Here is a 27,115-nt window from a genome sequence, read left to right as displayed (position 1 = left end):
TTGGGAAAGGGCGCGGTACTGGCTCCAGGCGGGAAGGCAAATGAATCTGCGCAGACTCGACTTGCGGTAAGAACCTGCTTCATACATAATAGTTGGAGGGCATTTTAGCACCGGTGTGTGTCTCAGTGTTTAGACACATGATTTATTGCGGTCTGCAGACTGTGCTGGCAGTGTCCTTGCACACAGCACTGCAGGTTCGTTCCGGTGACTCCAACTCGTGTACATCATATGTGTCTGTGAATGAGTCAGCAGAGCAAAGTAAAACAAATTAATAACTGCCGGGCCCAGGCCCATTTTGGTTTGTTGTAATAGGCTGTGTCAGGCCAGGGTGCACTGTATGGTCCTCTGTGAGAGCACAGAGGGAAGTTGTACTTGTGGCTCGTCGTGTAAAACAGCCCGGTCTGAGACGGTACGGGGCAAGGAGATGTGCAAAGACCAGGAGTCTAACACCTGATAAACAGTTGATACGCAGACACAGGTGAAGGGGGCAAGCCTCATCTGTGGGGTCCCTGCCTATATTTATCCTGCACATTTTGGGCAGATGGCAGTAACTGCAATGTGCGCTGTGACATTAATGCTCGAAAAAAAAGGCTTTCTACACCTAGCCCTTGTTGTTGGCTGAGCGCCTTTTCATCGAGTGAACCTCGTCACACCTGCTGACTCACTTAGCTTAGGAGCTTAGGCCAAGCATAGCTACAAGGACAGTCCTGGTATGGCCATCTCCGAATCGGAAGAATGCAGAGAGGGGCACACCACATAGAGGTTAATCCTCAGCTGTTTTTGACTGTGTCTGCACCATGACAGTGCAAAGCACCTTTACAGAGTGCTGAGGATGTGAGGCCAGTTCCAGTGCACTAGCAATGAGCAGAATACCCATGAAAATCTGTTTTACCGTGATAGAATCTTGAGGGGAAAAACTGAAAATGCATTTAGTTACTTTAATCCCTACTGAACTAGAACATGATTTAAAGTTGTCTCATTGATGGCCTTATATGAAACATTTAGGCCAGTTCCGGATTTGGGTTACGAAAAGTAAAAAAACAAAACAGTACTGACTAACAATCTTTCCTGTCACGGGAGGGGGAGTTTGCAGTCTGTCAAGTGAGGTGTAGCGAGTCCTCATCAGGCATTCTCGTGGCTGCTGCAGCTTCTGCTGAGTATCAGCGAATTCCCCGAGTTTGTAAACCTCGTTTTGTAAATTACATTCCCTGGCAACTGTTATAAATGTTTGATATTTCAATTTCAGTATTTACCTATTCAACCGCCTTTAATTATGTTCCTGGTTCCACTGATAAATACACATCAAATTATTCAATTAAAACATTAGGTAATATGCTGCTTCACATTAAATTAAATATGACAAACTAGAACACTATCATGGAGTCGGATCTTTCTGTCTGGTTGGTTAAGGTGGGTTGAGATTGTACAAATGTGATAATTGATATAACACACGGAATTCACTTCAATCGAGTTCTTAACTCTTACATACGTGGTGTTTCCACACTTGGTGGAGGGAGAATTACAACGTTCTCGTAGCTGCCAGACTTTCTTTGCATCGTCCCAGACAAATTACCTAATTCTGTTTTCTGCACCCTTCCCTTACCAGAGATAGGTATTAAAGTGTACTTGTGCCCAGGAATCAGCAAGGTTAGCACCAGATATATCAACCATGCTTAATATGGCAGGAAGTAGTTGAGTTTCCTGATTGGCAGGGCTCAACATACCATGCCACCACAGTTTGGACCCATCCAAATGGAAATCATCTTGATTCTGATCTAAAGGGAACAGTCCAGCCAGACTACCTGACCAGGTCCTTTTATAATATAATGCTAATTGGTCTGATGTTATTGTCAGAAGAAGTCAAAGGCAGCTTGGTTGCCTAAGGCAAAATGCAAAAACAAGCTCAGAGGGACATGGCTACATTGATTGGACCCCAGGATGCTCTGATGGAAGCAATTCCTGTAGTCTTTCCTACTAAATCTGATTCTATACAAATGAGTGATTGTAAGCTAAACATATTTGAAATTTCTGATGATCTCTTAGATCATTTGTAGGATCTGGCTGTGATTCTGGAATAGAGACTCCTGCCAAAGCTGTTTTAGACGTGCAGAAGCTACTTTTCTTCATGGATTACTGTTGAAGGTGCAAAGGCAACTACATACTCTATGTGTGGGATGCAAATACAATCCTTACAACAAAATGTCAAAGAGAGGGTCAGAAGAGGGTAAGAAACACAATGCAAAAACAACAAGGTGGTGGATGATATGCTTGAATTAATCTAAGCCACTGGCGATCTCTCAGGGCTCAATTTTTTTCAACCTTTTCTTGCGGTGGGAGAACCCCACCGCACCCTCTTTTTGCAGTATGCTTATTACATTCGGGGACAACATTTTTCGCCCCACCACTTTCAAAATCCACCAGCCGCCACTGCTGGCCTCTCGTGATTCTGCAAGGGTCTGCAGGCAATCACTCTTTCTCTCCTCTCCCTGAACGGCCCTCCCCTCCTCACACATATAACCCTGACTCCTCTCGCCTCCGCATCATGTCGTCCACAAACGGCCTCTGCGGACCGCTCGCGGGGACTCGCGCGCCTGAAATATTCCACAGCGTTCGCAGCGCGCGCTCTCCTCGCGTGTTCCGTCAGCATTAAAAATGACAACAGACGGGGGTGTCTTAACACGGAAGCCGTGAAAGACGTCCAAGTTCAAATGAAGAAGAGAGAAGGAAAAAAAAAACTCAACCCGTCGGCTCTTGCATCGTCTCGCGTGCTGACCTAGATGGGGCTTGTTTTACTTGCATGTAAACAGATAAAGGTTATTAATAAAAGCGCAGGCAGCCCGCGACGAGGCGCCTTCGCTCCTGAAGCCCACGCGCGCTGCTCCTCGGGAGCCGGGGAGATTTGCCGCCAATTGGTATTCCGAGGCGCTCCGCAGTGAGGGGCGCGCGGGAATTGTCCTACTTCTGCGCATTTTTTTCACTGCCTCGCCAGGCATCCTCGGCCCGCTCTCCAGAGGCCCCCCGTGAAGGATAGGTGGATGTAAATAACACTCTTCCTTTCAGGAAAGACAGCGCTTTGGGGATAATTACACCAGAACCTCGCCGCTCTGCCAGGGCCTGGATTAGCTGTGTTGAATAGTGATGTTTATTGGTGTTTTTTCCCTCCCTTCTACCAAGCCAGTGCGGCATTTTTTGTTCCTAAAATTGTTTTAAAGTGGCATGCTGGGAATTCTTAATGCCAGTAGGTTTAAGGAAACGAGACCATGGGAAGGCTACATCAGACTGAACCCGCAGTGGCCATGCAAGCGTGGAAGGGGCCTTTCTTTATTCGTGCCCTTTGGTCAAACCCAATGCATTCCTTTTCACCCGCTTTACCTGTTAAATATAGTTATCAACATTTTTATAGCTTCATTACCTATAAGTGCTGATGCATCCCAATAAAAATACAGTGGTTTAATGTTACGGTTCCTACTCAGTCTTTCATGAAAAACACTTTATTAAAACTGAGCGATTTATAGATGTGGAATGCAGTTAGATCATTTATATTCTATTTTGATTTCTTTGTAGAAATATTTTTGCAAATATAGGTTTACTTGCTTTCGTCTGTACCGTGACAAAACATCTTGGAGGTAAAAAGGATACCATTCCCAAGACACCAAAAAAATATCTTGGTGCCTTTTTTCAGGGTGTACAGAAATGCTTCTGGTATGGCCAAAACTGATTTGGCTCTAGATGCTGATGCAAAGCGGTGATTAGCCTCAGATTGTACAAGCAATTGATGGGAATTTCAAAGTTGGAGCTGTCTGTACAAAATCCCAAATTCAGAGTGTTCCTCTTGAGCCTAATGCCATATCTGGAACTAATAAGCACACCTTGTTTGCAGCAGAGTAACGGGGACCTGCTAAGTAGAGGGTTTGCTTAGGACTACATAGCCAAAAACTTATTGACTAATGCCCCCAAATGCTCACAATCGAGGTCACTGGGTCAACGACCGCTGATCACACGTTCTATCTGCCCTTCATCCATTCACAGAGATGTCAATGGCTGATGGAGCCTTCATTCTCAGCAAGTAGACTTCAAATATGACTTTTCAGGCAGAGATTATACGATTTGCAAGAAACCTGTTGGACAGATGTAAGACAAAACATTGGATGAAGTCCTTTGGGAGCTTTGTATTTATAGCAGCATGTGCTTTCTTTGCAGAGTCAGTCGGTAGCTAAGTTGAGTGATATATTTTTGATGTTTCTCTTGCAAGCTAAGACTCGTTTGTGTGCACTGTAGACCAAGCATGAAGGAACCAAATTAATTGAAGCTTTAAAGCCAGCTGCTGTGACTGTTTTTACTGTTCTGAAAGAAGAATGCATATATATATAAAATCAAACTGCCCACAAAAGAAGATTTAAAAGAAACACAGAGGAATGGTTCCATAAAAACAGCACAAACCTACCAAGAAATGCCCAAAAATGAAATCCTCAAATGTTGTATAGACCTAGAATAAAGGGAGCAAGTGAATATTTTCACTACACCATTCTTACACACAGGGTCTTTTATAAAATTAAATAATCTTACAACTTCTTTATTTGTAAATGAACCATTAAACTGTTAATCAAGAGCGCGCCACAGTGATTTTCTAACACGCTCTTCTCCCCTCCCACTAGACCAACAGCCTTTTAAGTAAAGCACTTGGCAGACCCAAGAGCATGTAAATGGTACTCTGGTATTTTGGCAAGAAATAAATACCTTGGAAAATGTGATGTGACTGAAAAGTTAAAAATGCAGCTCTGCTGACCATTTTCTGTTCCCGATGATTCTCAAAAATGAACATAAGCCCCCATCTTTATTGTTGAGAGGATAGAAGTAGAGGTGCGTCGGGGTCATACGATTGATTGCTGAATACTTCAGGATGGGGAATATGTGCATTTGACATAGAATTCATTAAGTGTCCCTATTTTTGCACTGCTGTTTAATATTTTCACTGTCTAGCTACAATATTTCCCTCAGGTGGCTAGAAAAGGAACATTCTTCACATCCACCTTTTGCAGGTACATACATATATATTCGAAATGCATGCATGTACATTTTGCCTGGGGCGTTACACCACCTTCAGCCTTTACATGATACATGTGTATATGTATGTATTTTGACTTTTGAATTTCGACGAGACACCTCAAAACACCTTTCACTTTCTATGTCTAATGCATCATTTGCCTTGCTGATCAACAGCCATACAGCATGACCCATATATACCACCAATCAGTCATCTTCTACCATAACAATGTTGTGTATGAAGATGACCATTGTTTGAAAAGCTGTTCTCTAGTGTGGAATCGTAATTTGCGTCCATCAATGAATTTACAGTTTGTTTTCTTATCATAGTATCTATCTTAACGACTTGTAACACCTTTAAAGGGCATATACTGCAAGGTAAAGTCGGGTTGGCTAGCATTGATTTGTGAGGGTCTGAGGCAACACCAGATTTTTCGAACCTCCACAAGATAAATTTGTATATAATTTATCTAAATGGGCATCATTTCTGTGATCTATGGTTCTCCTAAACATTCGTCATGGCATCGGTCCTCGTGGACTGATTTGGGACATTATGGATATAGGAGACACTTTGGCCTTAGTCTGCAAATAACACCTCTTTAAGGTTGTGCTTTTCAAAAGAAAACAACTTTCTGATGAAAATATAACTTAAAGTCCTCTCCTTTGGTAATGTCCAATACCTCGCACCTCTAACTTTGGTAAGGACAATAGCGTCTGTTTTAAAAGTGCTGCCTCCAACTAAGACTAGGAGTCCACATTTAGTTAAAATAAAATATATATTTTGAAACAAAGTAAATATTTCTCCAACAGAATGAAAATCTCAGCCTGGGATCCAGTTTAGTACCTTGACACACTAAGCGAAAGAATCAGAAGGGGCCCTTATCTTTCTGGCAATATAGCAATATAAAAAAGTCAAGTTCGTGTTTATTTTTAGGATACGGGGCTTTGGTTATAGCTTCACGAAGGAGTATTTCTTGGTTAGAAAAAAGTCAGTTAATAATGTTGGTGTTTTTACTTTAGAAAAAGTGAGCGCCAGATGGCTTCATGGGATGTGGGGGTATCATGGGAATGGAGATTATTTCCCTTTCGTTGGCCCACCCTGGGGCCTCTTTTCATGACCTATGGGCACATTTCCCTGCACTATTGACGTCCAAATTTACGGAGCTTACTTGCCCCAAATATCTGCGACTTGCGGACCCCCCCCCCCCCCCCGGACTGCCCACCGCAAATATTTCTACTACGTGGTGTGTTCCTTTGCATGGGTCTTTTCTGATTCGATTTTATTGTTACCACTACTTGGGTGCACAGCTTTTTTAATTGGAGGGAGGAGGGTAGGGGGGCGGTCGGGTGTTCTTCTTTTCTGCCATGTTTGTTTTTCCTTTGGCCAATCATGACAACACGACTGCCGAGTTGCAGCTCGATGCCCATAGAGCGAATTGGCTCGTTCGTTGTTTCTTGTGTTTTGAAACAATAAAAGAAATTCTAATAAAAAAAAAAGTGACAGCCATCATTGTAAAAATGCACGAATGACCATGCATATCCTTTTAAATATTGTCACTAATTTAAATGCTAGGTTACTCTTCTGCCCGTGTTTACTCCGGACTCTGTCTCTGTGAAGCTCTCAGCCATCCTGAACCACTCATATCCGTAGTAGCACAGTATGTTTTGCTGACCTTATCAATGACCGCCAACTCAACATCAACTTGAGCAGAAACAAAACCCTGCAGGCTCCGTCTCCCCTAGCTTTGCTATCAATTCTCCATCTAACTGCCTGCGTATTTGGAATATTTTATCTAATTTTCGAATCACTGAGTCCTGTTGAGAAAGAGAATTCATGTTGTTTCCAACACTGTCATCAACAGCTTGCCTGTGCGCTCTTTGTGGCACTTCTAGAAATAGCGTTGTTTAAAGAAATCAGAGCTAGCGAGAAAGAGAAATTGCGTTCAATTTAAATATTTATCTTGAAGCGCTTCATACTATATTTACCTACCGTTCCGCCTGTGGTAAGTGGATTTTTTTTAAAGTAGGAAGAAAAACAAGATTTTGTAGACACCAACACCTAATAAACATCACCCAGAAAAAATATCAATGTAATCCTGATTTTATTATTTTAAGATCTTGTTGAAAATGCCTGACATTTTTAGAACTATTAACTGGTGTTGTAGTTATCTGTGCAGTTTGTTCCTTAACATAGAAGAGTGGTGTAACCGAAAGAGATCCTGTGAATAATATAGGTGTTACGAAGCCTTGGCATGTGGAGTTTAGAGGAAAGAAACCAAATACGACAAATGTAAAGAGATACAAGACAAAAGCATCATTTATAATGGGAACAGGTACGATTAGAGTGTTGTCTCAAAGCTCATTGGATGATTTTAGTGGCTGTTCTTCACATTGCATGATGACTTGCCCACTCACATGGTCCCACTGTATGTCACACGATATTGACTCCCTTCACACTGTCACCCAGTGGTGAGTGGACCCACACGTTGTGAGACAAAATGAGCTGGAACCCTAACCTGAGAGTGGGTTTCTAGCTTGTGTGGGGAGGCTCTTTTATTTGAGTGGAGTCAGTTGTGACTCATGACCGGTGCTGGCATCGAGCCATACCCGCTCTCCTTAGACCTTGCACAAATGGTCATATAGTCATGGACACGAGGCCCCACTCATTCCTCTCTTACAATCAAATGTTTTCTGTTTGTCAGGTCTAATTATGCATTACATAATGAGGAACCACTCTTGGGACCGTCGCACCCACACCAGCCTCAGTGCTCATGTTCGTGGGCACAGTCACCCCTCCTGGTTCTGTTCTCTTAATACACTAAAAAGAGTCCATGTATTTAGGTTTCTGAAAGGGGCTGGCCTGCCATTGTGCATGAAAAATTAGAATCGGACATGTACAAATTCAACAGTCTTGTCCTTTCACATGATTTTAATTTTACACATCAAAGATGTGCCATGAATTATGGAAACATCTCCTCTTGCACGAGCTGTACTGGACTGGCCATTTTTCAGCTCGAGCCTAACAGATGCTGCAGCTGTATGGTATAAAATGTCATATTACCAAGAACTTACAGTGGGCTTAAAGCCTACTCATTTCTTAAAATTGGTTGTCTTTATTGATCCTCTCATTTACTTGTTTCTAGTTCGATGGCGTGCCTTTTCTGTCTTGTATTTGTCCCTTCCAAGAGCATAGCCTCTTAACTTGTGTCCTTCCACTGCTTACTTTTTGAAAACTATTTTTTTTTGTTAAGCACTCCATAAGAGTATGTGTTGTTCAGTTGTCTTCCTCGTGTGCTTCTTTCCACCCTACGCTCCACATTGTTCTCCCTTTTCCATGTGCTTCCTTCCCTCTATCTCTTGTGTTCCTCTCTCTCTCGCCCATCTGCTGCTAATCCTCCCCATGCGCTCTGGCTCATTGGCTCTAGCTTGTGTTCTTCCTCCCGTCCACAGTGCTGCCCACCAACTCTCCATAGGTTCACACTTCCACCTGCTGCCTATGTCCTTGGCAGAACTGTTTGTTTTTTAATTTAAACTGTTAATCTGAGTTTTTTTGGGGGGAGGACCAGTTGGCCCATTGCTGCTGGCCATACCACTTATTAAAAAAAAAGAGCTGTTGCTCTACTTAATTTTGATATTTTTTGTATTTACTGTTCCAACCCAGATCGATAGCTTTAAAAAAATGGCGCTTTGTGTAAAACGTATATATGCCATGACACACGTGTGTGTGCCCACAAAATGACATAATCACATTTAAAAAAAATAATTATACTTTGGTTTATCCTGTTCAACGTGAATACTTTCTGATGTGACCTTCATTTTTCCACAATACATGTAGCAGGTGACTGTGAGACGTACATGCTTTTAACTGTAGAATCATCCCATGCCTTCTAAAAATCGTGTAGCTATTCCATCATGTGTGGTATACGTTTGAAACTGTGCAGTTGAATAGCAGGGACTTGTGACCTTCAACTGAGAGCAACGCTCCCACAGAAATGTAAGTGTTTTCTTCATTTTATAGTTTGCAATGCGACTTTTTAAGACTTTTGGACCGGCTGAAAACTTTTTTCCAGTGTTTGCAGACGTGACACAGAACTCTGTGCCTGCTAAGAACTCCTACAAAAGGTCCACAACTATTTTATTTTTCTTGGAATCGGTAACTGCACCCATTCCCTATTTAAAAAAAGACAGCCATAGTATTTTTTAACTCCTCCTTCCCCAACTAGCCACCCACTTGGCAAACTATTCTGGTACATGTCAGGAGCTTATAGCCTCAGTGAACACCAGATTCGCACGCAGGCCAGAGGACGATTATTTTCAGTTATACCAACATATTTCTGTGCGGTTTAATAATTCAGAACAGTTGATTATTGATTTAAATGTTGTTCTATCCAAAGTCGGGGGTCCCTGGGCCCATGTCTTACTAACTTACATGCTCCTTGCCTTTTCCCCTATGGAGTGAAAGCCACATCCAATGTTCTTACTTGAGACCGAGTGTTTTAGATCTCACCTGAGACAGTGCATGTGCTGTCACTGTCAAGATATTTTGTTTACTTACAGGAAGCTTTGAGTCCACCCATAGCTTACAATTGGTTGGCTCTGTCACTCGTTTCTTTTTTTTTCTCGTTCGTCCATGTGTATGACTTCACTTCCTCCCTGTGTTTATCCCTCCTCTAGAGCAAGACCCAAGTACTGCTTCCTTGGCAAGTGTGATTCCACTGCTCACGCTTTTGGAGCTACATTATACCTGTAGTTGTTGCACTCCATAAGAGTATAGGTGTGCATGTATTTGCAGGCTGTTACACCCCCTGCTCCCTCCCCGTTCCACATTGTAGTTTGTTTTTCTACATAGAGGAAAATTGTCCAATTGAAGCACCATACATGTGCAAACGATTATTGCACAAGGTGATAATCTTTTTGTTGTTGTTGCTTTGTTGCTTGCCCCTTCCAACCATGCATTTTTTCTTGCCCACGTTGTGTAACTATCCCCAAACCCTTCCTCCCAAAAGCCATTGTGTTGCTTGCCCCCTCCCACACTCCCGTCGTTGCTTGCATTTCCCTCTCCCGTTGTTGCCTGCACCCTCTAGTCATTGCTTGCCTACTCCCACCCTCCTGTTCTTTCTTGCACCATTCAGTCATTACTTCCACCGCTCCCACCAGAAAAAGATAGTATTGTCAAATGTCAAAGCCAATAGGTCTCGTGCTTGTTTTTAGCCATGTTGCACAACAGCACAGTTGCTTTGAGGCATGGCTGGAGTTTTTTTTTTCACGTTTAATGGCGTGGCTAACGCTATACTCCTCTAGTCTTTTTAAAAAAAAAAAATGTTATTGCTAGCGGGAATTCTGTGCAGGAGACATCCATGTTGCATGCCCACACTCCCTCTGAGATGCCACCTGCCAGCAATTTTTAAAAAGCGATAGAACTCAGCCAATGCCGCTTGCCTCATCATTTTTTTATTTATTTTTTACTTTCAGTCATGCTTTATGGCAGCCATTCTGCTGTGCAACATGACTAACACATTGACAAAGACAATATCTTGCATAGGTGAGATCTATAAGCTTTGCCACTGCTTTTTTTTTTTTTTTTTTTTTTTTAAAGTCAGGAAAGCAACATGAAAAATTCAGTCAGCAGGTCTTCAATGTGTGGGCGCCTGGTATCCCTCCTCTACTACTTCTCACCGCTTGAGAAGATTGAAGCTTTCCTTAGTGAAGCTCTCTGAATTAGGGAACGGTTGTGCTTGATCTGCTGCCAAGAGTAAGGTGCTGCATTCACAAGGCCCCGCCCTCTTCTGCATTATCATATTTGATTGTCTAAGAAACTAAGATTCAGACCATCGATTGAAAATGCTTGACAATAACGTGGCTGAGCTCCATGCTGCAAAAGGGAGGACAACAACATTGTCTATTTTAGGGGTTGTAACTTGTATTTTTATAAAGCAACATTGCTATGTTTTGGAGAGGCACCTTTGAGTGGAACATAGATTTACATGAAGGGATGGAGCTCGATTCGGCAGTATTCAAAATACATGTCCATGTTCGATCTGTAATAAAAAAAATGTAATTGAAGATGTTGTGTATGCTATCCTAGTGAGACGATTTAGAAACATGTCATCTAGGTGACTAGTACTACTGTTTTGAGGTATTGAGAATATGTGTGTAACACTTTTGGCAATGGCTAGGCTATCCTTACCTTAATTTGTGGGTGATCTTTAATGCTAATACTCTTCAGAATGGTAAGTATACATGTGACATATATGCCACCCAGTAGCATCTTTAGTTTATCCTGCTCTGCAGTGATTCTTCAAAGTCAACTGTACTCACCCGAATGTGTCCAATTCCTCGATATCTACTTCATTTAGCATTTTTAGTATAGTGCCTCGAATATTTTAATGTGACGAGGACAAAATGTATTATTGGTTCCAAGATTTTTTCAGCTCTATCATTGAGAATAGTTTTCTTCTTGTAATACTGTTTGAAACAAAGCAGCAGCTTCAAGTGTCGTGCCATTTTCTTTTCCGGTGCAGGCTCTCTGTCGAGACTGTGCAGCAAGCGTTGGCTTTTAAATCTAAATCTCATTCCTGGAAAGAACTTCTTTGAGTTCAAATCGCTGGGCAGGGTTTCATGTCAACTCCTTTAGACAACATAATTGGCTACAGTGTAGGGCATGCCTTCTACAATTTGGAGAACACTTCAAGTTTTTTCATACATAACCTTCATACTTTGGGCACATGGGCACTCGGGCTGACAAAGGCAAACATCCTCTGTTGAGAAGCTTCCAAATCCCTTACCTCATCCACCACTGGCAACATCAAAGTACTGGAAACCCTCGGGCTTGAAATACCTGGCTCTCATTCTGGCTGGGAGACACACACTGGGTTTCTTTTTTGTTATTGCTCATGTAGAAGCAAATCAACACTTCATTCCATTCTCCACTATTCAAGTAAAGTCAGTACTAAGTTACCTGTAAGGTCAAACTGGAGATCGGAAAGGGGGCTTCAGTTTCTCGGCCTAGTCGTGTCTACCTTTACCATCCTCCGATGGCAGGACCACGGTCAGTTACACTGAACTGAACTGGAATCTTTATTCCAGGACCTTACCTTTCAGTCGTCATGTGAACGGTCAATAATGCAAAGTGTTCTATGGCACTGGGTCCACTGGTGTGAGGGACCTGCTGGACCTCCAAATATAACTGCTTTTTACCACCAAAACAAGGTATAAGGGGCCTAGTGTTTTGGCTTGTGTCCGGGCTCCTGTCATCCTTATGGTGCCAGCATGCCCTAGTCGACAAAAAAAAGTTACGGTAATATAACTCTTAATTTCGTACCGTTTTCGGTGAAATGCTACATTGAAATGATCAGTAAAAGTAGCCTGAGGCATGAACCTTGTCTAATGCGTGTTCAAAAGAATGAAACCAAGGCTATTTATGATTGACTATGAGTAAACCGTGGTTGCCTATGCTTTGCTCGTGAACGTAAGACAGGGTAGTAAATGTTTGATTACAAAAATATACATAAGTAGGCTCTTCTAGTACAGAGTGAGGTGTGTACAGTTATTTCAGCTTACTGCATGTAGGAGACAGTATTATTTAAGTTTACTAATGAAAGTGCAAATTGACACTGTATAGTACGAACATACTATAAATCGGTGTGTGCATGAAAGAAGTAACTCCATCTGGTGTCTCTACACCCAGAAATGTGATCCTAATGAGCCAGAGCCCACACTCCATCCATAAGAGACAGCGCTGCACACAGCCGTCTGTCAGATCTACCTAGGGAAGGAAATTCATCCGTCAAATTCCCAACTTTGTCATCTGCCCCAGTTTTTTGCTTGACACACGTTCACTTCAAAACCAGATGGGTGGCTTACTAAGCTCTCCTCCCAAAGAAACCCAATAAGAGGACCACCAAGCTTATCATCTCTACCAGCATCCGTGCATTCAGAGTCGCCAGGATTTATACTGTAAAGATTTTTGAGCCTTCTACTTGTATGGTCTCAAGACTGAAGAACGGCTTCCCAACACATCCTAGACTTGCTCCTCCATACTTGCATCGCAGGAGAAGTGTCAGGTCTCACCCTACCACTATCCTCCTTCCGGCCAAAGAACGGTCCATCTCAAGACTTCAGTTTGCAAGCCGTGCCTCATTCTTCTATAATCTTACCCGTGGACAACTTTCCACCATTGCTTTGCAAAGTCTCCTGCACGGTAAATAGAACTAATACATGTCAGAAAATCGTGCACAGAGTAAGGGAGAGCGGATTGGGGTCAAAGGCAGAGAGTTTGGCAAAGAGAAGTAGGAAGGGTTGAAAAAGTGTGAGCATGTGGGGAGGAATGGCCAGTTTCAGATATCGAAGTGTATTTTAGTAGACTGCAAATGAATGCATTACATCAAGTACATATGTGTTGTTTGTTGTGAGGTATTACCAGATGCAATGGTTGTGCTTTTTATTAGTACTATTTTAATTTTTTTTAATCTATGTGAATAGATTCTGTTTTGTGTGTGTAAATACAATCGTTGTACTTTTGTTAGTACTTTTAAAAAATTAAGATTTTTTTAAAGTGTCGCTCCAGCCAAAGTGGCTAAGAATTGTTGTTGTCCGAGATTGTTGAAGTGTGACGAGTTTGGCGAGAGCTGAAAAAAACCTCCCTGCCCTGCATGTGTGTGGAAGCCGCAGTGGAGTTGTGTATGCGCGTTGCAAATTGTACCCGACTCGTAAACTAGCGGATGGACTTTCTTATGCTTTATTGTGCTAAAATCTTTCTCTTGTCGGCTATTGAAGTGATTTCACACATCATCCTTTTCCTTTTGACTTTGAAGTTGACCTCCCGCCTCCTCCAGCGGGGAAGATTACAGGCAGTGGAGCAGAGGCGGTTATTTTGGTGGCAGTTTTGCTGAAAGCTAATTCTTTTATTTATGTGGTTTTTTTTGTTCCCGCGAGCTAGGTATGAAGCAAATGGGGAGGTGGTGGAGTTATTTATTTATTTTTTTTACAGATGTAGTGCCGGATTCCAAAATAATATCGTACAAAAGTAGGACTTTCGTTTAAGAGCAAATGAGCGCGCCGCCCACTGTGTGTAAACGTTCTGCCGAGATTCAAGGAGTCAGTCGTCTTCCCCAAGACTCTAATCCCCCCCCAAAATAGAAGTGGGGGGGGCTCACCAAGTTAGACAGAATGAGTGTGACCTCACCGCGCGTGGCATCACAGGAAGTGACATCATGGCGCGTAACATCACATGAAGTGACACCACAGCGCGTGACATCTCATGTGGCATCACAGGAAATGGCATCACAACCTATGACTTCACAAGAACTGACTTCAGATCTTAAGACCTCACATATGTTTGGCAGGTCTATCATGAGTACATTTGAGTACATTTAAATATTTAACAAAGAAGACTTTGCTTTGGGGTTGTGCTAAAATGTTGATGCAACCAAGACGCAAAATATGGGCTTCAACGTGTGCATTTTTTTTTCACCCAGCCACCAAGCAATTGGCAACAAGCAGAAATGTGGCAGTAAATCTGTACTGTTTAATTGGTTGCAATGCCTGTATTTTAAAATATCTTCAGGTACCTGCTGCAGAGATCTTTGTTTGCCAGCTAAATCTTAGGGAATAATAATAATTTGGTAAAATAATGCTGCAGGATATCCTATTTGCTGGAGAGATCTGTGTTTTGCCTAGTCATAGTTTTGAATCAAAGTAATATTGAGGGTTAATATGTCTCCTGCAATCGCAGTATATAACAAGCAATGACAGATTTCTATTTTATGTAAAGGGTAAGTGGCTTACTTCTGACAGAGATCCTTTTGTTACTTGCAGTTCATAATTTGCAATCCTTCTAATATAGCACAGTGAGGTATGAGGGACATGTGGCTCCTACAACTTGTAACCTTCACTGTCTTATGTAACACATCCGTACTATTGATGTACACACATATGATTTATTGTCAATGTATAATCAGTGCATGTGATGTAAATCGCTCTGACACCCTGCACAGGGATGAGTAGTGCTAAAGCGCTATAAAAGAAATAAAGCAAAATAGTGGTATTTCAATTATTTGTGTAAATACCGAAGCGACAAACACATCTGAAATTCTTACATTGTATGTATATCCCTTATATACAGTGACTGCACAAAAGCATTTCTCTCAAGTAACTGTGAAGTGATATGATGTGAGCTTTTGTTTCCCCTCCATTGCATCTAGTTGTGAGGCTCCCAGCTAGGATACACCAACAAAAAGAGGCCTAATGGCCCCTTAACTCCTGCTTTTGTTATGGGCCCAGCTTGCATCTGATAAGCTCCTTCCCTACCTTCACGTTGCTGCTCAGAACAAAAGCAGACCCGGTGCAGGTGCTGTTGAAAGTGTCCTGGTGTCAGAAAACGACACTGGGGCTAGTTCAGCATATTTCTGTGAATTCCAGGAGAAGTAGTAAGGAACGTGGCACTCCCCTGAAAGCGGCCAGCTTTGCAGCAGGGTAGTCTGTGTCTACCGTCAGAAAATCATGGGTAGACCGCTTTTACCTTCGACCTAAGCCCTGTTTTTACCTCATATGGTGCTTCAGTGTTTGAATGCGCTCTTAGCTTGCAGCTGCCTGCTTATGGTTCAGAGATCCACGCCTTTGATTCGTTAATCTACACAGTACTGTGTGTTTACCGACATTCATTATAAAAGTTTCCCCCCCCATTACAGCCATTTTGTTAACCATATAATCAAGCATATGGGCAAACACTTATGGCTTTCTGTGCTGTCCTAAAATTGTCAGTGGTCAACACAAATGTTTGTTTTAAAAAACGGAAACAACTGATTATATAGCAATGCCTCAAGCCATCCTAAAGGCTGCAGGAATAGCTACGGACATTACCATGATTGTCATCTAATATTTATTTCTCTGTTGTTGCAGTAGATGCCGTATTACGATGGGTATGTTTAGGCGTGGGACCGGCGCTCACTGTACCACAGAACTCAAACTATATCTCACTGATCACTCCCTTCTTAGGTCGCTTGTGTTGCCAGTGGCTGAGAATAATTCAAACATTCCTTCAATCATTTTGTTGCTTGTTGCTTTAGGTGCTCTCCGTGACATGGGTATGGCCAGATGTGGGTTTGTGATGACCGGGTTACAGTACTCAAGCTGTAGCTCATTGACGATGCCTAAGTAGGCTAAACCCAGTTTGGAGTTGCCTGTGTTTACTTCTGAAAAGGGTCTGGCCGAGCAGTTCAGGTGGGATTGGCATAGTGAGTGAAAAACAATGGTCTGGAATGTGGCCAGACTGGATCGCTCTTGGGTGAGATTAATTCAAAATTTCAGTACACCTTGTTGTTGGTTCCACTTATTTTGCTGAATCAATATGCTAACTTCTTAAAACGGCTCTCTAAGTTCCGGACTCAAATGAGTTAGGTTTGTTCCTCGCCACACACTGTGTGACTCCATCTTGCATGCACTTTTAGCGTGAACCCTGAATTTCAGGCATGACATTCAGAAGAAGTAGGACAGATTTAAATCATCAGCCTCTTGTTTTTGGCCAGCAGTTGTAGGGCTAATTGAGCAATATCTCAGACCTATAAATTTGCATCATTTACTTTTGGCTAAATGGCACATAGTTCTCACAGAAGCACAGTTCCTGCCAAGATGAAAATACTGCACTTGTTTGACTAACCATGCTATGAAATCCACTGAATTCTTCTGTGCAGTAATGAAGGTTGGTGCTTACTTTCATTGTGCTGTCGTGGCATTAGTAGAGGTAGTGTCTTAACTTGCAAAGTGAGCATAAGCTGTTGAGATGGCATCATAGCTCTTGATCCAAGAGACCATGCCCAAGGTGCCATAAAGGTTGCACTCTACTCCTAGATACCCTTTGGATGTAGGTGTGAAATTTGGCCTGTACTTATCTGATCTATCAGTTTGGTTTTTGTTGGGAGCTGCAGTGTATATGTTTGAGGCACAGACCGCCTTGCCAGCTGCATTATTGCAACAAAAAGTTAATCGGCGTTGCAGGAAAAAGAGGCGGGCAAACAATCGAGATAGAAGATAGGTGTCTTACTCCGCGTGCAGTAGGTAGTCCAGTGCTTCTGTTTTAACGTTTTATATATAGATGACTAACCGGCTGTTCCAAAACTTCGAATCTGAAGTTTTTCAGAAGCATCAATATCAAAACAACTAAAAGCAATGCTGAAGTTGTTTAAGGCATCTAAATAGGTGGGTGGGGTGAAGGAGCAGCGGTTGGGATTCATACTTTGTAAAATTGGTCTAACATAATTGTAATGTTTAAATAAATGATGAAGCAGGCTAGCAGAATGGCTCTGGGTCTAGATAGTTAGCAGCTGAGATGTTTCTTTAAGTGGGCAGTAAAGAATGATCCATTTTGGTCCTTAATGGATTGTGGGGCAGCACAGGTTACGGACTGCTACAAGATATGCTGGAAAAACCTCTCCGCACAATGAAATACCGCAAACCCGAGATATCCCTCGGGTCTCCCAGCTGTTTTCGTTAATGGCTATCTGTGTGATGATGACTGCCGAACTGTGGATGCTCAGAATACATTCGGACTCCAGACTAAAAGGGCAGATGTAGGAACGATTTGCCAGCGGGCAATGTTGGATCACATTTATTATCCGTAAGTGGGCAGAGCGCAGCTTTGGGCTGACAAGGAGTCTCTAGGTGCTCGTGAGGAGCGGGGCATTCCTCACCCTTGCATGCAGATGGAAAGCTTGAGAGATGTTTCCAGGCAGCAGATTGAAAGTTTTTATGTGCCAGGATGTGAATCGTCTTTTGCCCTGAGAAGTATAGCAGAACCTTTAAAAAGTGTAGATGTCATGGCCTTAAAATCTGAAACCTCGGAAGGGCTTGTAGGCGGACACCTAGAGATCGTTGAGGCATTCGATTGCAAGGGAGGAGATCTTTAAATCTATCTGACCATTGACCTGACTGAGAGTTGTCACCCGAAGCAAGGGGAGAAGCTACCTCTTATACTCGCAGTGCAAATAATGCAACCAACAACACTTTAATGAGGTCTGCGCAGCACCCCAAATACAGCATTTATTCAATAGTGTAGCTATGGACATGAATTTGTAAGATATATATATCTGGCAACATATTCTTTTTGTCTTGGGACTGGAGTCTGCGGCTCACCCTGTTGGATGGTAATGCAGGCTAGATTTTAAGAGTTCATAGCTATTGGTTGAGGTTTTACTTGAGCTTTTATGCCCATTTGGTCCATGGTCAATCTAGGATGAATGTCGGAAATTGAGGTTATTAGAGAGCGTACCCTAGGGGTTAATCATCTACAAAGCCAACATTACCAGTCTCCCTGCCGGTCTGGTTGAGAATCTCACCACTGCGGTTTGTATGTGCAGATCCTTCGCTGAATTGAGTTCTGAGGTGATCTTGTTTTTGCGGGCCTTAGAACTCTGCACACATTTATCACTGCTGACCAGTGCTAAAGTTCATGTGCTTACTCTTTAAACATGGTAACATTGGCGTATTCCCAATTGGCATATTTTATTTACTTACACGTCCCTAGTAAAAGTGTGTGTGTGTGTGTGTGTGTGTGTGTGTGTGTGTGTGTGTGTGTGTGTGTGTGTGTGTGTGTGTGTGTGTGTGTGTGTGTGTGTGTGTGTGTGTGTGTGTGTGTGTGTGTGTGTGTGTGTGTGTGTGTGTGTGTGTGTGTGTGTGTGTGTGTGTGTGTGTGTGTGTGTGTGTGTGTCTGTGTGTGTCTGTGTGTCTGTGTGTGTCTGTGTGTGTCTGTCTGTGTGTGTCTGTCAACATGGCAAAATAAACCTTTTGGCAGGCCCAAACGTTCCTTTTTCATACATATGTCACCCCTAGGGTACACCCTGGACGGGCCAAAGGAAAGGGTGCAGTATATTTAAAAAGTTAGACATATATTTGTAAGGTTTAGATGTCCTGGTAGTGAAAAACCTTCACTACTGCAAGGCTTACCTCTCCATAGGATAACATTACAGTTTCCTTGTTGCAATTAAAACGCTTTAATTTCCAAATCGGACCAAGTAACCAATTCATGTTTGATATCTTTGGAATTGGAATAAAAAATCCTAATTTATGGTGGTGTTGGATTTGAAATTACATTTTTTGAAAATTACACTTTTAGAAAGTTGGCATTTTCCTTTCCTAAATATGTATTGGCTGTAGCCTGTCTCTGGGTCACATGACAGGGTGTGGCTGACAGTTGGGCTTTGTGGATTACTCCTAGAGAGCCACACACAATAGAGGGCTTAGGTATCCCTCTATGGACCATCACTGGCTGGATGGGAGGGTGGAGCGGAGCACCGCCCTACTTACATTTGAATAAACTATGACCTGCTTCCACACAAAGGGCTGCATACCCCTTGTAGTTAGTCAGGCAGGATGCCTGGGGACTTCAAATGGAATTTCTAAAAGCTTCTCCCACGCTCTAGAGCAGAGGTCTTCAATCTGTGGGGCGCGACCCCCAGGGGGGTCGTGGAGTCCTGGGAAGGGGGTCGCAGATTCTGCCAGAGTGCAGTTCCTGGCGTCAGAATGATCGAGGGTGCTCAAGGCGGAGGCCGCCTAATTCACACCAAGGTGTGAAAAACATCAAAGCCCCGTTAACAAGTAAAGGTCTTTTAAAGACCTGTGATAGTACTCTGGTGTGCCTTTGTGTGTGTCCAAGCTGTTTCAGCCAGGCTGACATACAGGAGCTGGGAGGGGGGGGGTGTGGGGGGGGGGGGGAGGAGGCTGTAGCCCTTTGAGTTCAATGGACTTAGCTGTGGGTTTATTTTTACTTTTAACCTTTTTTTTATGCGCTAGTTTAACCCGTAGGTATCAGAGCGCTTTACAAATACACAGTAAACAGCAGAAGGACAGCAGAAGGACATTACAATCATATCATTGGTTCAAGCCCCACAAGCCCTCATACCTGGCGCCTGTGCAGGAGAAATGTGGCTGAGAGTCTGTTCTTTATGGTGAGATGTTTTCACAGCCGGCTGCCCCCCCCTCCCCAAGTAGGGAGGCACAGAGATGCCCTCCCATGAGAGAGGAAGACGAAGCAGAGAGACACTGACCCCCCATGAGAGAGGCACAGACAAGGTGGGTGAATGAATGATGGGTGGATGGATGGATGAAAGGGTGGACGGATGAAGGATGTATGGATGGATGGATGAAAGGGTGGATGGCTGTATGGATGGACGGATGGAAGGATGAAAGGGTGGACGGATGTGTGAAAAGGTGGGTGGATGAATGATGAGTGGATGGATGTAAAGATGAAAAGGTGGATGGATGGATGAAGGATGGATGGATGTGTGAAAAGGTGGGTGGATGGAGGATGGATGGATGAAAGGGTGGATGGAAGGATGAAAGGGTAAATGGATGAGGGATGGATGTATGGATGGATAAAAGGTTGCATGGATGAATGATGGATGGATTTGTGAAAAGGTGGGTGGATGAGTGATGGGTAAATGAATGGATGTAAGGGTGGATGGATGAAGGATGGATGGAAGGATGAAAGTGTGGATGGATGGATGAAGGATGGATGTATGGATGGATAAAAGGTTGCATGGATGAATGATGGATGCATGGATGGATGTGTGAAAAGGTGGGGGATGAATGATGGATGGGTGGGTGGATGGATGGATGAAAGGGTGGGTGGATGAAGGATGGATGTATAGATGAAAGGGTGGATGGATATATGGATGGAATAATGAAAGGGTGGATGGGTTAATGAAAGGTTGGATGGATGAAGGATGGATGTATGGATGGAAGGATAAAAGGGTGGATGGATGAAGGATGGATGTATGGAAGGATGGATGGATAAAGGTTGCATGGATGAATGATGGATGGATGTGTGAAAAGGTGGGTGGAAGAATGATGGGTGGATGGATGGATGGACGGGTGGATAGGTAAAGGATGGATGTATGGATGGAAGGATGAAAAGGTGGATGGATGAAGGATGTATGAATGGATAAAAGGTTGCATGGATGAATGATGGATGGATGGATGTGTGAAAAGGTGGGGGATGAATGATGGATGGGTGGATGGATGGATGAAAGGGTGGGTGGATGAAGGATGGATGTATGGATGAAAGGGTGGATGGATGAAGGATGGATATATGGATGGATGGATGGATAAAAGGTTGCATGGATGAATGATGGATGGATGTGTGAAAAGGTGGGTGGAAGAATGATGGGTGGATGGATGGGTGGATGAAAGGGTGGGTGGATGAAGGATGGATGTATAGATGAAAGGGTGGATGGATATATGGATGGAATAATGAAAGGGTGGATGGGTTAATGAAAGGTTGGATGGATGAAGGATGGATGTATGGATGGAAGGATAAAAGGGTGGATGGATGAAGGATGGATGTATGGAAGGATGGATGGATAAAGGTTGCATGGATGAATGATGGATGGATGTGTGAAAAGGTGGGTGGAAGAATGATGGGTGGATGGATGGATGGATGGACGGGTGGATAGGTAAAGGATGGATGTATGGATGGAAGGATGAAAAGGTGGATGGATGAAGGATGTATGAATGGATAAAAGGTTGCATGGATGAATGATGGATGGATGGATGTGTGAAAAGGTGGGGGATGAATGATGGATGGGTGGATGGATGGATGAAAGGGTGGGTGGATGAAGGATGGATGTATGGATGAAAGGGTGGATGGATGAAGGATGGATATATGGATGGATGGATGGATAAAAGGTTGCATGGATGAATGATGGATGGATGTGTGAAAAGGTGGGTGGAAGAATGATGGGTGGATGGATGGACGGGTGGATAGGTAAAGGATGGATGTATGGATGGAAGGATGAAAGGGTGGATGGATGATGGATGTATGGATGGATAAAAAGTTGCATAGATGAATGATGGATGGATGTGTAAAAAGGTGGGGGATGAATGATGGATTGGTGGGTGGATGGATGAAAGGGTGGGTGGATGAAGGATGGATGTATGGATGAAAGGGTGGATGGATATATGGATGGAATAATGAAAGGGAGGATGGATGGATGAAGGATGGATGTATGGATGGAAGGATGAAAGGGTGGATGGATGAAGGATGGATGGATGTGTGGAAGTGTGGGTGGATGAATGATGGATGGATGGATGTGATGAGGTCTAACAGGCGCATTTATGGTTGTCGATAGTTGTTTATGATGAGGAGTACCAGTTTCTAGAATCTTTTGTCTGAAGGGGGTCCTCACGCCTAAAAAGGTTTTACAAGGGGGTCTCGGCATCAAAAAGTTTGAAGACCTCTGCTCTAGAGGAACAGTACCAGGTGTAAATATTGGACCTCAGTCATCACATTTTCAGTACACTTCTGCACCTGTGGATACTCTGTCAGGAAGAAGGACTGCTGTGCTGTTAAAGGACTACCACTGTTGGACTACTTCCATGCTGGATTGCTGCTTTGCTGTGCTGCCGTGCTGCTTGCTGCCCTCGTGCATGGGTGAGAAGGGCTGGAGCGGCATCTGTTGAACACAGGAACCCAGAGTGTCTCCAATGGCTAGTTGGCTGGCCTCCTGACTACAGCCTCAGTGGCAGAAGGCTCCAACAACCTTGGACCCAGGACCTGGACTCTGCCATTTCTGAGTCTACCCTGCCAAATGGCGGTACCCCAGTCCTGGACCCAGGGAATTGAGTCTACGGTGATCTGCCAGCCTCTGTGGATCCAGCGGAACTGACACAGCTCCTCTGTTGCCTGCCACAACCCTGAGCAGAACCAACGCAACACCGTTGCTGCGTAGATTGGATCTGTCTCAAAGACCTGCATCGCCTCTTTGGAGCTGCTGCTGCACAACGCATCCTCTATTCGGGGCCTAGCCTCTCTCGCTGACGGTAGCCTCGACGGCGATGCTTGACTCTGCATTGCCACCTTGCAGCTCATTGGAACCAACTCTTCTCCCCGACTGCGATGCATCATCGATGCCAGACTTCGCATCGCAACCCCTTGTTGATGAGATGCTCGCTGACTCTGGACCTTTTCCCCGCCACATTTTGGAACCAGCGCATCGCTCTGGCTGTTCTATTTTTACTGAATATTTTTGGTTCTATTCATAGGATTTTTGTCGTTTAGGGCTTATATTTCTTTAAAATTACTGTATTTTTCTAAATTGGTGTGGGATCCTTTTGTGGTGTGTTTTCACTGTGTTACTGTTTGAGGTGTTGCACAGATACTTTACACATTGCATCTGTGGTAAGCCTGACTGCTCTCTGCAAAGGTACCCAAGGTTGAGCACAGGTTAATTTATCGTTTTGCGTGAGACTCCACCCTGATAAGAATTGTGGTTGCTCCGTGAACAAGGATTAACCCCCCTCAACCAACAACCCAGTTTCTTACAGGAACACTTTGTGTCCGATTTCCTTACCGGAAACTTAACAAGAATACATTCTCACCATTTTTTCCGCGCATATTTATTTTGCACTGCAGTGTTGCGGTTACATTAAATATAAAAATATGTAGTGTTTGGCGGCTTTGAAGGTAACTAGGATCGTCTGCCATGGTTGCTAATGGATAATAGTATGCAGTCTGCAAATGTAAAGACAAATATTTTTTTCAACTCAATCTCAATACTCCACCGAATGTGTTTTTTGTGGTTCTTGATTTTTGTTTTGTGGTCACGCAAAAATAGTTTCTGTTTTGAAAGTGTGTCATTTTTGATTATTTTAGGTTCAGCTGAGCCACGGAAACTGCATAAAATGTCCAACGACCTTTTGATTGTGAAGATATTTATTGTGTAGCTTGTTAGAGAATTTGGTAACATTATCTATAGCATGTTTGCCTTCCAGTTCCAAAGTTTATGTTGAGAAGCTCTCAGCCAGATGTGAGAGAAAAGGGCTTGGGAGAGGGACTGTAAGTTAGAAGTATGCGAAATTGCATTACTTTAGTTCCACAAGTTTCAGATAATTATTTTGAAAACTTTGTGAATTTCATGCGTTTTTTAAAAATCATTTTAAATTGGGAGAGAAAAGGGCAACTGTAACCGGTATTTAGAGTAAAAAATAAGTAAGTATATGTAAAAAAAAAATAGATTAGAAACCGGACGTTAGATTTTGTTCCTGTAAAAGAAAAACAAAGTTCTTATTGTGTTTTGAACGGGAATTCACCCCCCCCAAAAAATTCTATAATATTCCCATATTGATGTTCCCTAAAGAATGCTGGTGTATTTATAATTTTGCACGCACCTAGCATTTGCCTGTACTAGAATGTATTAATATCGTCCCACCCAACAGCCTTTCTGATCTGCAAGTCCTGATGCATGTAATCTTACTGCCTCGCCCCTCCATTCCATCAACGTGGTAATCCCTTAAGAGGAGCTTTCTAGTGCTGTTTGGCTGACTATGCAATCTACCTGTACAAGCAGAGGACGACTGGAATTTGCCGTAGGGGGTTGTATTAAGTGAGAACCTATATAGCACCTTTAAGCATTTCATTTGATGTGAATGATCTTCTGCCATGTTGGTATGGCACTTCTGCTTCACAAAAATTATATTGTGGATTGTAAACAGTTTTATATGTCACGGGCGTTGCCTTGCAGACAACACGAGATGCTTAAAAACAAAAAGACAAAGGTCTAGGTGATCTGGACTTTTGCTATAATTTATACAGCACAGTCTTTTTTTTAACACAGTGCTTCTATTTAAAAAAATACTTTTTGTGCTGAAGTGTTTTCTTTTCTCATTAGACATGAACCCTAACCCCTCATTTGAAACTGCTTTATGCCTTCTGTCACATTTTTTGGCATTTCCATTTGCATTCTGTCACCAATGGTGTACTATTCCACAACAGGTAATACATATAAATAAACATATTCAGATACAGGGTATTGTTGGGCCACAACATTTTATTTTGCAGTTTCACATATCTTTAAGTTTGTGATTTATTTGCCATGCACCTAAAAATAAATTAAACGTTCACAGGAAGGAATAGTCGAGCTTTAAGGACGCCTGCTTGCACTTCCAGGACCATCAAAACTATAAGATTGAGGACAAGAGTCCCTAATAACTGTTAGTGAGAAAAATTCAACCCCACCCAATACACAAGGAATTAAGGGTTCACCATTACAAATTGCCCAGCACTAATTAACCCGTTTGGCCATCCATTCCGAGCACAGTAAATATAGCTTTCAATTGTTGTTTAGCCAAGTAATGGAAGAGTTATAGGGTGAGAATTTGTTTTCTGATATGTCTGTGACTGTAATCACGTGGATTCAGGTACATTTCTTTTTTCTAAGCTGAGGGTTTAGACACAGACACTATTTTATTATATTTAAAATTATTTGCTTTAGCCATTTTTTTAAATCCAGGATATCCACATTTCACAATAAACCAACATTTCGAAATCGCATTGGGCATTGTGTGGAAAAAAGTATAATTACATTTATTCTCTAATGAAAGCATATTTCCTACAACTCACCCATTTTTGTATTTGTTTTGTCTGTAAGACACTTTTGATTGAATTACCCAAGTTATATGTTCCTACTTTCCTTTATTGGTGAATTACAATTCTTCTCTTGAAGATCTTGTCTCAACCTCCAATATGAATATGGGCTGTAAGAGCGATCAATGGGTTACCCATATTCGCTAATTATGTGAGTTGCCACTTACAGCCTGCTCTTGTACATATAAGATCCAGCAAGGCAAGTCATGTCTAACACTTGATTTCATTATTTCTGTCACAATTAATTATGTGATCATGCAAATTCATGTAGTAGGCCAACCCTCTCTTTTTTGTACTGAGTGCATTTGTATGTCTGTTCGTCCTACAGTTCCCCTGTCATTATCTTTCTGGTTCACTGTTAATTTTTGAGTCCAAAATGTTTGCTTGTGTATATATGAGAACATTCCCCTTTCTTGACAAAAGGAACAATTCTGTTTTTGTGCTGAAGCTTTCTAAGCAAAGCATTTTAGCGCTAGGTTAATGGCATCAACGCACATCACAAACAAAGAGTAAATTAAAGCTTACTAAATATAGCTCAGTACTACACATTTTAAAGACTGCTCAGACACCTACTTCAAGATTCATATTTTCCTTTTTTTTTCTTTTAGTTTCCAGGAAGATCGACCTGCACTGAACGTTGTGATATTCCCACTGTTGCACGAGGGATTGATGGATGTAATCCGAGATGTTCCCATCATGCACCTGGATGAGCTAACCTTGTTCAAGAGCCGAGTGGCGGAGGAACCACCTAGCCTTTGGTGGTGAATGTGGCTGACACTGCGACGAAAAAAGTCAACAGATGAACTAACTGCCTTGGTTTGAGCTTGTCCATTCTTAACCCTGCCGACTGAAGGGTTCAACCTCATTTCAGTAGAGATAAAGTATCGGAGTTCGAAGGTTCGCAAAAAAGAAGAGCCAAAACACTACTATTTGAATTAATTTCTGTTAAAAAAAGGCTATATTTAAAAGATCTGGTGATGCAACGCTCTGCTCTGTTGGACCATCGTTACCCTGCAAAGATGTTACACATCAGACTGCCATACAAACCAGGATTGAAATGGAAAACCATGGTGTTCCCAAAATTTAGGATTGAGTATTGTGAATGTGCTTGATCACAGTTCTATGTTTATCCTTTCTGTCTATGTGCAAGAAGTAATTGTTCCGGGTGTGTGAATCCTTACACGAACTTTATGAGCAATGGTGGTCGTGAAGATTCAGTGGAAACATCTGAGGTGCTTCGTTGTGCTCCTTGAAAGTTTTGTAAGATATTTTAAGCACTTCAGATTGAGAAGCTTTGTTGATGTATGGTCCATTATTGTAAAACCAGTAGCACATACAAAGACACTTTATAACATTAAGAAGCAAAAGCTTGAAGGTGGTTTGCTGTTTGTGCACTTTGGCTCTGCATGGAGCAAAACATCATAACCTGTATATTCTTTTTGTTAAACCTGGGAAGTCTACATTTCTCAGAACCTCTTATTTATGCACAATCCTTGTAAACTGTAGGCGGAGTTACAGTTGATAAGTGGAGACTGGCAACTCTCAAAAGAAGGTTCGATATCCGACCCTGTCCAAGTGTTAAATATGCATAAAATCTAGCCCAGGTTAAGATGAAGACATGCAGTCTCTTTTAACCGAATAAATATTTGAGATCATTGT

The 27,115-nt window shown here is 42.5% G+C and overlaps 1 long non-coding RNA gene across 1 annotated transcript; it reads left to right on the top strand.

The window, feature by feature from the left end:
- The first annotated feature begins 1 nt into the window (after position 1).
- LOC147659371 (uncharacterized) lies at positions 2-27,115 on the top strand. Its single transcript, XR_015307272.1, has 2 exons — positions 2-66; positions 26,065-27,115. It is a non-coding gene; the product is annotated as an uncharacterized LOC147659371 (long non-coding RNA).

This window comes from Lissotriton vulgaris, unplaced genomic scaffold, assembly GCF_964263255.1.
Source record: "Lissotriton vulgaris unplaced genomic scaffold, aLisVul1.2 SCAFFOLD_2749, whole genome shotgun sequence".
NCBI classification, from domain to species: domain Eukaryota; kingdom Metazoa; phylum Chordata; class Amphibia; order Caudata; family Salamandridae; genus Lissotriton; species Lissotriton vulgaris.
Note: the sequence above shows the minus strand (reverse complement) of the source record. Positions and strands in the feature narration are given on the sequence as shown.